Source organism: Lepidochelys olivacea (assembly GCF_965140295.1).
Source record: "Lepidochelys olivacea isolate rLepOli2 genome assembly, chromosome: 6".
Lineage (NCBI taxonomy): Eukaryota > Metazoa > Chordata > Testudines > Cheloniidae > Lepidochelys > Lepidochelys olivacea.
The window spans coordinates 16,534,079-16,547,173 of NC_140416.1; the positions used below are offsets into that span (position 1 = coordinate 16,534,079).

The window sequence follows — 13,095 nt, forward strand, 5'->3', positions numbered from 1 at the left end:
TCTAGATAATAGTTAGGCCCGCCATGAGTGCGGAGGACTGGACTAGATGACCTCTTGAGTTCCTTTGATTGTTCCCCATGCGAGTACTTACAGACTGTGATTTAGTCACCCCTAAACTTTGTCTCTGTTAAAGTAAGTAAATTGAGTTCCTTCCATCTATCACTATAGACAAGTTCTCTAATCCTTTAATCATTTTCATGACTCTTCTCTAAACCCCTACAATTAATCAACATCCTTCTGGAACTGTGAACATTAGAACTGGATGAAGTATTCCAGCAGCAGTCACCCAGTGCCAAATACAAAGGTAAAATAACCTCCTATTTGAGATCCCCATTTATGGATTTGGATCACATTAGTCCTTCTGGTCACAGTGTAGTACTGGGAGCTCATGTTCAGTTGATTATCTATCATGACCCCCCAAACTGTGGGGCAGGGAAGAGAAGGAAGTATTTTTACGTCTGAGTATTCCTGGTAGTGGTAAACAAAGGCATTTTCTATCCCAAAGGATGACTGCATTTCACTAACCATTGGCATAATCCACAGCAGACAATATAAAGAAAAACTTTAGATGGGGAAGACGACAATTTGCTTTGTAGATTAGTAAAATGTTAACTCTCTCCCAGCCAATAATAGGAAGTGAGGGGAATCACCTTCTCTTCAAAACAAGGAACTGAAACTTGTCACTACAAAAGGAGATTATTACAGTCTGGAGTATAATGGAGAAGAAAAAAAAATAGCATTTATGCCCTCTAAGGGAGTATTAGGCAGCTCAGAACCAAGCTGTCTGAAGTGGCAGCACAACTGCACCCGCCACAGCCTCTGAGAAATAAAAGTTATCAAATGTTTATATGGACAGAGTAAAACTGCAAATTCTATCCCTGATTGTAAGGCACTGATGTTACAACACAAGGAGATGTAGGAATATAAATAAGGACTCTAGAATTGTGTCCTGTTCCCGCAAGGACAATCAGAGCACTATACTTGCAACAATGTAGCTTTTACAGTCTGGGATAAACTGCCTTCCTCATTTAAAGGATTCTCAGAATAGCATATGTAAGGAGACAGGAAGGGCTCCAGATGGCAGGGGAAGCTGTAAAGTTTTAATTAGTTGACATTTGAGAGACCCTAAAGAAAACCTAAGTGCTAAATATTACTATTATTGCCATGATCCTACTAAAATGGTAGAGCCAAACCAGTTAATGCAGCTCTCCAAGAAAGGCAGTAGCTTTATAGTACTCCTCAATCCTCAGCTACATTTTGGTTTTGCTTCTTCCGTTCTTCCTCTGTTTCCCACCTTGAAATACAATAGTTACAAAGGAAACAATTAAGTACATGGTTTAGGCTGAGCCAAGCAAAAGTACAGCTTAAAGTAGTTTTATACCATGTTTCAGAAAATATATGCATTTGCATCTGTTCTCATGCCAAGTTTCTTGACCACCTTCTTTTACTCAGAAGCAGACAAATCTTGACCACCAGCAGTTAGCTTACTAGACAGTTCTTATTTAATGTAGCAGCTCCCCGAGGCACCAACCAAAACCAGGTCCCCATAACACTCCACACTCTACATATGGTGAAGGACAGTAATGCTACTTCTTGCTATGGCTGATAGCAGGAATGAAACTGATGGTAGAGTGAGACTACCTAGAATCAGTAGGATTTCTGCTGCCCACAGGAAGCAGGGATAGACACTGATAATTAAGTCATTTGTTGGAGAAAGATTACAGGAAGTAAAGGGAGCTCTGCTCCCAGCAGCCAGGAAGGAACTTCAAGAGAGGATGGTACAAAAAAGCAGCTGCAGAAGGAAAGAATAGATTTGTCACTTTGCAAAAAGTGACAGGACTCCAATTTCAGACATGCACTAACTAAAGTAACCTGAAAGACAGGCGCTCCTCTGTAGAGTACAGGCATAGCACCACAGTGAGAAGCCCAGCACACGTGCATGCATGCCTGCAGACACTTCTAGCAGCTGGAGGCGGCATGCAGTCTTCTCACCTAGATGGATGTCCCAGAATTAGGCATCTAGTCTCTGCTCCTGGGTTAGAAATGTAATCTAATCTGAATCCTTCCCAAGCTATCTAGTGTTTCTTAGGGCACAAACACATCTGTGCCATGCCTATCTATCCTAGGCTGCTCTTTGCACATCCTCGATGTTAAGCTCCATGAGTTTTCCCTTTAAGTTTTGGTCAATGAAGGGATTCTTTTGGTCAGCTTCTTTGACATATTTTTACAGCTACCCAATGGGATGCCTGTCATAGAAGTTGGTCTGGCTCTATTTTAACATGTCCCAGATATGTCCATGTTTCCTGATAACCTTGGAGATAAGGAGTTGAACACTGACGAATCTTGGCATTTGTTATACACTCTTTCCATTAAATACTTACTATTTTCCTGAGGCATTTGCTTCTGAAGGTGTGTAGATATCCAATAAGTTTGTCAAGCCATTAATACAAGACATTAAAGATTCCAAGTTAACTGGACAATTAAATTTTAAAGCAGTACAGCAGTGAGAGACCTAATAAAGCCAAGAAGTACATAAGAATATTAAAGAGATCCTTCTTAGACTATAAGATTTAAAACTGCAATGCAGCCATTTAACTAAGGCCTTGCCACATACAGTTTTGGTACCGGTATAAATATTTTGGTTAAAAAAAGCACCCCCTTAACTAAAAGAGTTGTATCAGTACAGCCCCCAGTGTGGACCTGGTTATACCACTATAAAGATGCTTTGATACTGGTATAGCTTATTCCTCTTCCCTAATGGGAAAACTATAGTGGTATAAGAACTTTTATACTGGGACAACACGCATGAGGAAGTTGTGCTATTTTTACATAATTGTCATATACTAGTATAACAACATTTGTACTAGTACAACTGATACTAGTACAGTGACTCAAGATTAACTAGAGCACAGTATTTTCAGATGTGTAACATTCATTATTTACTTGGGATTGGAAGGTACTGTATTTCCTCCCCCCCTTATGTAGAGTCATAGGGAGCAATGTGACTCATTTTTCTGTAGGTGGGAGAGAGGTATTGCTATAAGATTTAAAAAATGTGTGCAACATACTTATTTCAGGGTGGATAAAAAAAATTAAATTATTTTTAAGAACATTTAATTTAAATCAACCTAAATACGAAATTACTACAATCTATATTAAGGCATGAGATTACTATAACCTATTAAAATTAAATTAAAAATTAAAATTATTAAAACAGTACATGTTTACTGCTTAAATAGTAAAGAAAGCCAAGCCATTGAACCAATGGAAGTCATTGACTAAGCACTTGGAACCAGAGTTTGTTGAAGTGCTAATCCAACTTTTCACAGCAGTAACATCTTCTGCAGGTACAGAGAGAATATATTCTTCATTTGTTTATTCAACTAATTCAGTTCAGTAACTAGTTCATTCTAAGTTGAGAAACCAACTAGAAGTTGAAAATGCAGGAACACTTTCATCTTCCAATCTATGAATAAGAAATGGTGACAGAGGACAAAGTCTACTAATTCTAAAATCTTGAAGGACACAGTTACTAGAAATAATCAGTTCAATGCACTAACTACAGATAATACTTTTATTAAATAAGTCAGTTAAATATGCTGGATACATAAGAATATGTAAAATTAAGCTAGTTTTATTTAACTAAAACTTTTAACATGTTGTTTGGGCATTTTCAATTGAATTTCAGTTTCCATCCAAATGCAGCTTGACAAGTTAAAAATGCAGCAAATAAGAAGTGTGTATTTCACCATGTGTTAACAAAGTGAAGATTAAGAATCTGAATAAATGTATGTTGAGCTATATAGAATTGCTTAAATAAATGTGTATAAAGTGTATCCTCCTGGTTAACAAAGTACCAAGTTAACAGTAAAGGCTTTATTTGGATGCAAATCAACAAGTTTTAATGGTTACCAATCAAGGAAAATAACTAAAGTCCTACTGCAAAATAAGATTAAAATAAATTTAAATTTATGTTTCCTGGTTGCTGATTAAGCCACAAATGAAAAAAGACTTAATTTTTTCATTTAAAAATCTACTCACCTAATATATTTAAAGCAAAAAAACAGGCCCTTCATTTTGAAGATATTTACATTGCAACACAATCAAATTTCATAAGGACTAACAAAACTTTAAAAGCTCCAGGTCGGTTCCAAGGTGTTCAAAAATGGAAGAGCAGATCTAGTACTAATTCATAAGTTGCAAAGTATCCATCTGTATATTTCAACTTCTTAGGAATAATGAACATTTACTCCAAACTCTCTGCAGGAAATTCAACTGAATGCGAAGGAATCTTACTCCTTCATAGCTCTGGAGTTTTGTTACCTCATGGATGTTTTACATATGGCTGAAAAAGCAGTATGTGAAGGCCAGAGATTGGATACTGTATTAGTACCCTACAAAAAGGGGGAAGGATGGATCTAGAGACTCCTCTGAAAATACAGAGTTAGTAACTCAAAAAGAACAAACGTAGGAAAAGTTAAAGGTTCTGAAGCCAAACAGCACACAAATTGCTATATTCTGATATGAGACTAGACAGCCAGGTTCGACGAGACCGCCTCAGGATACTTACCTTTATTAAACAAACTGGGAGAGTGTTACAGAAGTCCAGTCCTTCACCCCAATACGTTTTTCCACAGCAGACAGCCAACTGGTTCTTACTATCATCACTTTTACTACCCCAAACTCAATAATTGCTTGCTCTTCAAAAGAGATTTCAGAATGTTCTTGATCACAACAAAAGAAACTTACAGCAGTCACAATAAACATCACTGCACTGTGGTCATGCAGAGTACCACTGTCCATAAAATCAGAATAATGACAAATGAAAGGTCATTAGGTCACCTATTGCATCTTCCTGCTAATAAAGGATTGTTTTAGATAATGTTCAAGAGCTTTGCCAAGTCTAATTTTTAAGTCACTCAAGCAACAGCATTTCCAATACTTTCTTTGGAGACTAATCCCTATTAGCAAATTCTTCCTCCCATTAGGATATATTTTCATTACTCAATTCCATCTCAGTCTGTTATATTCCCCCTTGGACCTCTTAATAAGTCTTCTCATTCTTTAGTGCTAACATACTTCAAGTTTCCGTAGATTATGACCATATACTCCTTTACGGTCATTTTGCGAATTTGCATTTTTAAACTCTAAAAGTCTAGAGAAATTATAATTTAATCAATGAGGATTCTCTCTCTCTCCTTAATAACTGTTTAACAATAGTTTTCTAGTGCTGAACTGCACTGAGATGAAGAATTTCAGTCTCCTTGGTACTAATCCGTCTGCATTTTGATACCTCAAAATAGCACTGCCATTTTGCCAACAGATTGCACTGCACCTCCTTAGTTCTGTCCAGTTCCATCTCTCGGTCTTTTTCAACCTCATATTCCCAAATACAGTAAAAGCTTTGTTATCCAATGTATTGGGGGAAATGGATGGTGCCGGTAAGTCAAAAATTATGGTTAACTTAAAGAGAGGTAGTTTGGGTGCAGGAGGGGACTTGGGGCTGTGACGCAGGAAGAGGTGTGGTACCTGGGCTCTGAGAGGAAGTTTGGGTGCAGTAGGAGACTCTGGGATAGGCAGGGTTTGGGGTGCTAGATCCAGGGGGCGCTCACCTCGGGTGGCTCCCCATAAACAGTGACATATCCCTGCTGCTCCTAGGCGGAAGCACTGCCAGGCATCTCTATGCGCCGTCTCCGCCCACACCTCCCATTGGGCACAGTTCCCAGCCAACGCTGGTTGCAGAGCCAGCGTTTGGGGCAGGGGCAGTGCATGGAGCCCCATGGCCGTTCCTCTGCAGAGGAGCAGCAAGGATATATCACCACTTTTGGGGAGCCACGCGGAGCCAGGTAGGGAGCCTGCCAGTCCCATGACAACCAGACTTTTAATGGCCTGGTCAGCAGTGCTGACCAGAGCCACCAGGGTCCCTTGTTGACCAGGCATTCCAGTCAAAAACTGGACATCTGGCAACCCTATTGAAGATCAGAAATACCGGTTTATAGAGCTTTCTGGTTGGTTAAGTGTCAGATAACAGCTTTTACTGTAACTCCCTTCCATTGAGTAAACCTCTCTCTGGCATCGCTAATGTGCAACAGCACAATTTAGACAGCACTCACTGCATAAGTTTTTGTATTCAAAAGGAAGAGACAGGGGAAAGATTGAGGAACAGATGGGAAGGCAATTTAAAAAGAGGGACAGGGAGGCTGACTGGTTAGGAAAATTGTGCTTGTATACTTTAAGGTTCTTTCTGACGTAGAGAGGTCTGAAAGGTTCTCTCACATTAGAAATAACAGGAATACCAAGCAAGATTACTGAGTGATTTTAAGAGTCTTCGGTTTTCTCCATCCTTTGCTAAAGGAGGCTCTGTTTGGGATATAAGTGCGGTTTCCTTTGTTCCATTCCCCTACCAATCTTGCTATTGTGGCAAAACCATCCCTTCTGACAAAGCTTTCCATCATGCCCTTACGGTGGTCTAACTAGATAAGTCTGGCCTCCGCTGAAAGCTCATTCCACAGCCTAACATTCAAGAACAATTTATCTCCGGCTTTCATACACTTTATCCTAGGTTTTGCAAACCACATTGTTCCAGAGGAGCACACTAATGGGGGGGGGAGAGAATTGCAGATGAAGGTAGAACTACTGATGGACCTGGATCCTGACCTACTGATGGCCTTAAAGATCAGAAGCAGGCTAGTAGCAAGTGAAGGAAACAGGTCACAGGGGATGCATTAAGGAAGCCCATCCAATTAAAGCGATGGGCTCCTGCATACTGCTGCTTCTATTGCCTCCACCTTCCCTTCCAGATACAGAGTGGATTCAATCTGCATATGGCCCAATCCTCATCTGGGAAGAATGGTAAAGTTTCCTGGAAAGATGGAGTTAGAAGATGACATTTTTCAGTACTGATGCTACCCTGTACTCTAGGTTAACTGCAGAGTTAAACAGGGCCCGAACACTTCTCACCACTTCGAGGAAAGATTCAATTCGGGAAAGAGTGACCCAGGTAGTTCTTCAAAGCATTTCCCACTTTGAAATGTTAATCATATGTTTTATAGGTTGAGTTTGAGCCAGTTACTCATTGTATATTGTGAGCTCTCAACTGAAGAGGCAAAGATGTTGAACCTTTAACAAAGAAGTCATCTTGCCAAAGCACTCATTAGTCATTAAAGTCAGAAGTGTTAAACCAAAAGTATTTTAAATGCTTAGACTACAGGGACAATCCCTTCTTTCAGTTGCTCAGGTTTCAGTGTTTTGAGATGTTGTTTGAGTGAAATTAGAAAAAAAAAAAGATTAACATGTCTAGTTACACTTCAGAAAATGATCTGCCAAGTGTTCAATTTGTCTTGCACTGAATTTATGAAGAATAGCCTAAATTACAGTATAACATGTGCTAGCCTTAATTTATGTGTAAACCTAACTTTTGCACATAAACTACAGTACACTATGCATGATCAGTTCTAACAAGTCTTCTTAAATACATTAGCATTTGAGACTAAAAAGCTCTTTCACCAAATTCCTGATCTCACATGTTTTAGTTTAACTGGGTGTTTTCCTGTAGTTTAAGGATCTCTGTAACCTAAACTCTACAATGTCATTTTTAGCTGAAATAAAATTTCACTGTAGTGTTACAGACAAAAATGACCTTAACCACCCCGATAGCACAAGAGTCATTATTTCACAGGGTGGATAAAAATCATGATTTTTTTTAAATCTGTTTTGATTTAAAATCAGATATTTTTGATAAAATGTCTTTTGAGGAAAAAACCCTATCTAAAGATAGCTTTAATTAAGATACATTATAGCTCAAAGATATCTCATCATGGAATAGGGATTATACATTATAATTCTATAGCATAAGACAATATATTCATGTAATGTTTAAGAAAAGTTTCGTAAATGAGTTCCAATAATTCATGGATTAAGGAACCAATCTTATGGAGTTCCAGGGGCTTCCGTATAGATTATTTAGGTTAATCTTTCTATCTACCTAATCAGACTCATTGCTCACTGTAAAAGATACCATCAGAGATGCTTAGTTTTGCAGATCTCAAACTGTGGATTTGTATTTCCAGAGGTAACATGCTTGTTAACAGCAAAAAAGTTAATAAATAAATAAATGGAGAGAGAGACTTGAGAAACAACAGATCTCAGTCAACCCTATTGTCCCTCTGCAAATGTGTGTACACAGAGTCAATCCCTTACCTCTCTCTAAAAGTGCAAAGTTTCAAGAAGTTCAATGAACAGAAGATAGTTGTGGGCAGCATAGATCTGGACAAGGAGAAGAAGTCTGGAGATAAATGTGAGAAGGGAGGGACAGGCAGTAGAAACAAAAGTGAAACTGTTTGAGCAGCATATTCCAGAAGTCTTGAGGTCTTTCTGAGGGTAGCCTTCATTGATCTGAGATCTACCAGACCATTTTCTCACTAGAAGGGACAACCTATAATGGCAGCTGGCCATAAGACAGACCCAGTTTGGGAATAAGAACTATTCAAGAAATGTGTTTGCTGATTATGTTTTAAAGAAAGTCATACCAGTGAACTGGTGGAAGTCACTTAAGCACTTGGATTCAGAGACTGTTGAAGTAAAATCTCACTTTTAAATAGCAGTAGCTTCTTCTGCAGGTGTAGAAAGAATATTTTCTTCCTTTGCACTAATTCATTCCAAAATTGAGAAATCATTTGGGATCTAGAAAAGCTTGTTTTTCTTTTCCAGATTATGAATCGGAAAATGAAGGTGAAGATGACTGAGTTAGCTGCAGAAGCCAATATTTTAAGTTTCTCATGTTGACCTGGATGACATAGAAGATTTAATTCTGGGTGTTTTTTTTAAAAAAATTTCTTTTAACTATGTCAGTTAAAAACAATTTTAACAAAAACAAACTTGATTTAAACAAACTTGAATGGTTAACTAAATTCAAAAATTCATATGCTTGTTTTGTTAAAATATTATATGTTTGCTGTTGAAAAAAAAATCCAGAATACATAACGTTGTTGTTTTAGTTAAATAAAACAATTTGAATGTCTGTCTGGTGATGTTCTCTTCCTAATACAGCATGGCAAGAAAATCCTCCAAATATTAATGACTAACCTGTTGCACTGGAGATAGCACACTTTCCAAGGTCTACATAAATATCTGATTCATTTACCTTTGGTAAATGAAATAACCAAACAATCATTCATTCATTTTCTAATATAGCTGTAAAACTAATCTGAAAAGTTTACAAAATAAATCACATTTAAAATGTATAGTGTGTAGCTTCTACAAATGAAACCTACATCTATCTGAGTTGTGAAGAATATGTATTAAGGTTATAAACAACCAACAAGAATGCACTTTTTATGTAGAAATCTATGATTAAATCGACTCTTCCTGACTAGTGATGTAAATCAAATCCACCCTGTTATTTCATACACAAATTATTGTTTTTTTTTGTTTTTGTTTTTTTTTTTTTGCAGAAAACCAACATACAAGTTAAGGAGCCTTACAGATTCAGGAAAGAAATCACTGGTATAAAGAGATTCCTTATTTTTTCCTTGAATTTCTAAAGACACTTTTGTGATTTACACCCCAATCCTACAATGCGTAACATGCAGATGGCCTACTGTGCCTGAGAAGAGCCCCAGTAAAGTTATTCTGGGCACTATGTATTGAAGGATCTGGTACTTACAAGTAAAGAATTAGACATCAATGAACAATTTTAAGATTCCCTTCAGTTTTAAAACTGCAGCTCTAATCCAAATCTTATTTGGTAGAAAATAAATTATGTACAGCCAATGATCATGTATACACAGACATTATAAAGTATGTTTTATGAAAAATAAAACCAATTGATACCTTTAGGAAAGAAAGCTAGAGAGCTTTCCCGAGCTTTAACATTCCAGTAGAAACAGGCACTCATGCAGTGTTTGCAATTCAAACACAACAGAGAATTTGAAAGTGAAACTAATTTTTCATTGATAAAAATACAAGTAAATAAAGAGCATAAATAGTAAAGAATAATCAGAACTCCTTCCATTCAAGATTCAACACATTAGTAACATGGTTAAAGGTTTTAACCTCTGATTTTTAAGCTAACAGCATCCAGAAACTTTTCTGTAACTAGTAAGTTACAAGAATAGAGACATGTTTCTTCTACTCAGTTAACATCTACTCAGAAGAGATCTAAGTGTTCTATAACAGCTTTCACTGGTTACACATCCCAAACAGTTCCAACATAATACCAAAGAATCAAGTATTTTGAAAATGTTTAGCTCTAACATTTTATACCCATCTATACTGATCTCCAGGCACATCATGGGACAGTCTTAGAGCTTCAATTCACTTTTCTACTTAGAAAGCACTCTGAGGCACTAAAGAAAAGATCAGAATTAAAAGGGAAACTGTCATGTTCAGTACAGCCTAAAATTCACTTTTTGTAAAAGAACAAAAAACCCAAGGTTTTTTTAGGTTTGTTTGTTTTTTTAAAGTTAGAACTAGCCAAAATGTTGCCACGGTTTTAAGAATGAGCACATGAACCACTAAGGCACTAATTTAGAACACAAAGAGCAAAACTGAGTGTGAACAAGAGCAATAACTCGTCTGTTTTCGTTGTCCAAACTGAGGAACATAACAGCAAAGAGGAAACCAAGTTTCAATTTAAGGAGTATAAGCTTCGTGGTAGTGGTGCTGCTTTTGCTGGATGCTTTTAGAAAGAACACTTTAACTTGACAGCATCCCCTTGATAATTCATCTAGTTTTCCAACAATTTCTAAGAACCAAGACAATACAAAATCAGCGTTTCTTATTCGAGAGGTTTAAAAGAATGTTTACGGGCCCATTGAGAAACAGTTATTACTCAGGGATTCTGCTGGTTGAATAATAAAGTCTTGCCACTTGTACTAACGAAAACAGATATTAAAATCCTATGTGACACCCCGAACAACATAAGATAATTATAATTTACATTAAGTGGAACAGAGTAACACCTCCTCATACCCAACTTCAACATCTATCTTGTACATCTAGCCATCCCTGACCCAGAGATGAAATCCACACCTGACCTGTGCAACTCAGCGAGGAAACACATGCGTCTGCAGGCTTGGGACAGACAGACCCAGAGAGATGGCTACGCTGTGTAGACAGACCATCCCACACCTTCCTCGAGACAAAGCTCAAAGGTTGTTCAGGTGTTCGCAGAAAGACCCCACTTCAAACTAACACGCCCAGTTCTAACTAGTAATGTGAGAGAAGAGCTGTAGTGAGAAGACAAGCTGAGAGAACACAGCTGGATCCCTTTAACAGAGGCAACAGGCGGTAAAAGTAACACCGGGTCCCTAGTGATTCAGTACCTCCTGCTGAGTATCGCTGGAAAGCCGGTGGGGAGGGGGGGGTCGCACATGCCGCCATCTGGGGATACAGTCAGTGCCCCTCCAGCGGGACGTGCGAGGGACCCAGAGGAAAAGGAACCCTGGGAAGCCGCCACCCCACACTCGCTGACGGGGAGAGGGGGGCAAGGGATGACCTGGGACTTGGAGATGGGGAGGGGGGTCGACACAGCCCTACTCCCCAGGAAGCAAAACAACTCAGCCAGGCCGCAAACAAGGCCGCCGACCCCCCCCCCTCCCCGCCCCCCAGCCAGCTCAGGCACAAACCGGGGACAGGGGCGGGGAGCGGCCCCCAATCGCAGGAGGAGGCCTCGAAGACCAGCCTGCAGACTCCGGGGAACAGGAAGACGCGCCCCCCCTCCGCCCCCTGCGCAGGGCGGGGGAGACGAGAGCGCTCACCGGGCCCGCGCATTGGGGCAGAGCGTCAGGAAGGGGGAATAACCCCCCAGCGGTAGTTGACTCAGGCCGTGGCCCCTCGCACCTCCCTACCTCGGCGAGCGCGTCTCCCCGTCACGGGTCCCGGTCTGCCTCGGCTCAGACGGGAAAACGAGCGCTCGCCACCATCACCGACACTTCAAGATGGCGGACATATCAGATCCTGTGAGCTCTCCTTTGCTCCCCCTCCTCGCCTGCCAATCACCCTTCCCTGACACGCCCCAGTCCCCGCCGAGCCCACTTCCATTGGACAATAGCATAGCCGCCAATAACACGTGAACTACAGCACCAGTGGACTAAACGGGGATTGAGGGCGGGCCGAAAGGGATCCCAAAGGCCAATCGGGGCGTCCGGGTGGGCCCCTCTAGTTTCCCACCTTCACGCCTTAGCAACAGCTTAACGTCACAGTGACAGGCGTGTTAGTTCCCCAATCAGAGCCGCGAGTACAATTTAAAAATAAACCGGGTTAGACCAATCAGTTGGTAAAAGACTCGGACTGGTGTGCGACCAATGGGGTTACATAGAAGGCGGATGGAAGCCGAGGGCCGCAAACACAAAACTAGCCTCGCCCATCACGCCTCCCCATTGGCCAACGGAAGAAACTGTGCCCTCAGCGGAGAAGGGAGGTAGCGAAACTGCCTGACAACAGCTTGCCGCTCGAGGAACCGGGGAGGCGAGAGTAAGTCTCGCGATGAGGAAGGTGCTTATGTGTGAGTGACTGAGAAGGCTTCTCACAGCGTGGGGAATTAGCTCAAATGGTAGAGCGCTCGCTTAGCATGCGAGAGGTAGCGGGATCGATGCCCGCATTCTCCAGAAGGCGGTATGTTTTTCACCATGGGGCTTTCAAAAAGTTCCTTTCTGGCTTATGGATACACAAAAACACATGATTTCAATTATTTGTTTAAAAGTGCATGAGCCATGGATTGCAAATGTTGAATTTGATTATTTCCCCATATATTTTGGTAAACGGACTATGCCTTGACAAACCCCAGCAAAGGGAACTGAAACCCTACAAATACACACGTTCCCTACTGAATCCTGCAAAATAACAATAACAATTTGCACATGCACATTTTGCCCTCAGAAAAAGCTCACAGGTTACTAGTGAAAATAATTTTCCCATATCAGTTACATCCTATTGGGAAAAAAAAAAGCCCCTTGGGTTCAATGGGTTCTGCAAAAATGGGCTTGGGCTAGTTGCATGTTGTAACAGGACTGTTCACGCCAGTTAAAATGAATGGATCCCTCCAATACACACACCCTGGTGGGTGCACCTGCACCTCCCCAGATTTCCATACCT

At 40.2% G+C, this 13,095-nt stretch overlaps 1 protein-coding gene across 8 annotated transcripts in view; it reads right to left on the bottom strand.

The window, feature by feature from the left end:
* Positions 1–11,975, bottom strand: part of PPP6R3 (protein phosphatase 6 regulatory subunit 3) — a 137,630-nt gene extending 125,655 nt beyond the window's left edge. For 7 of the 8 annotated variants that reach the window (XM_084630220.1, XM_084630225.1, XM_084630224.1 and 4 more), the window contains exon 1: positions 11,850–11,975. The gene's annotated coding sequence lies outside the window, so the exon portion shown is untranslated. The remainder of the gene's footprint in view (positions 1–11,849) is intronic. The other variant, XM_084630221.1, reaches the window with a different exon arrangement.
* Positions 11,976–13,095: the final 1,120 nt, after the last annotated feature.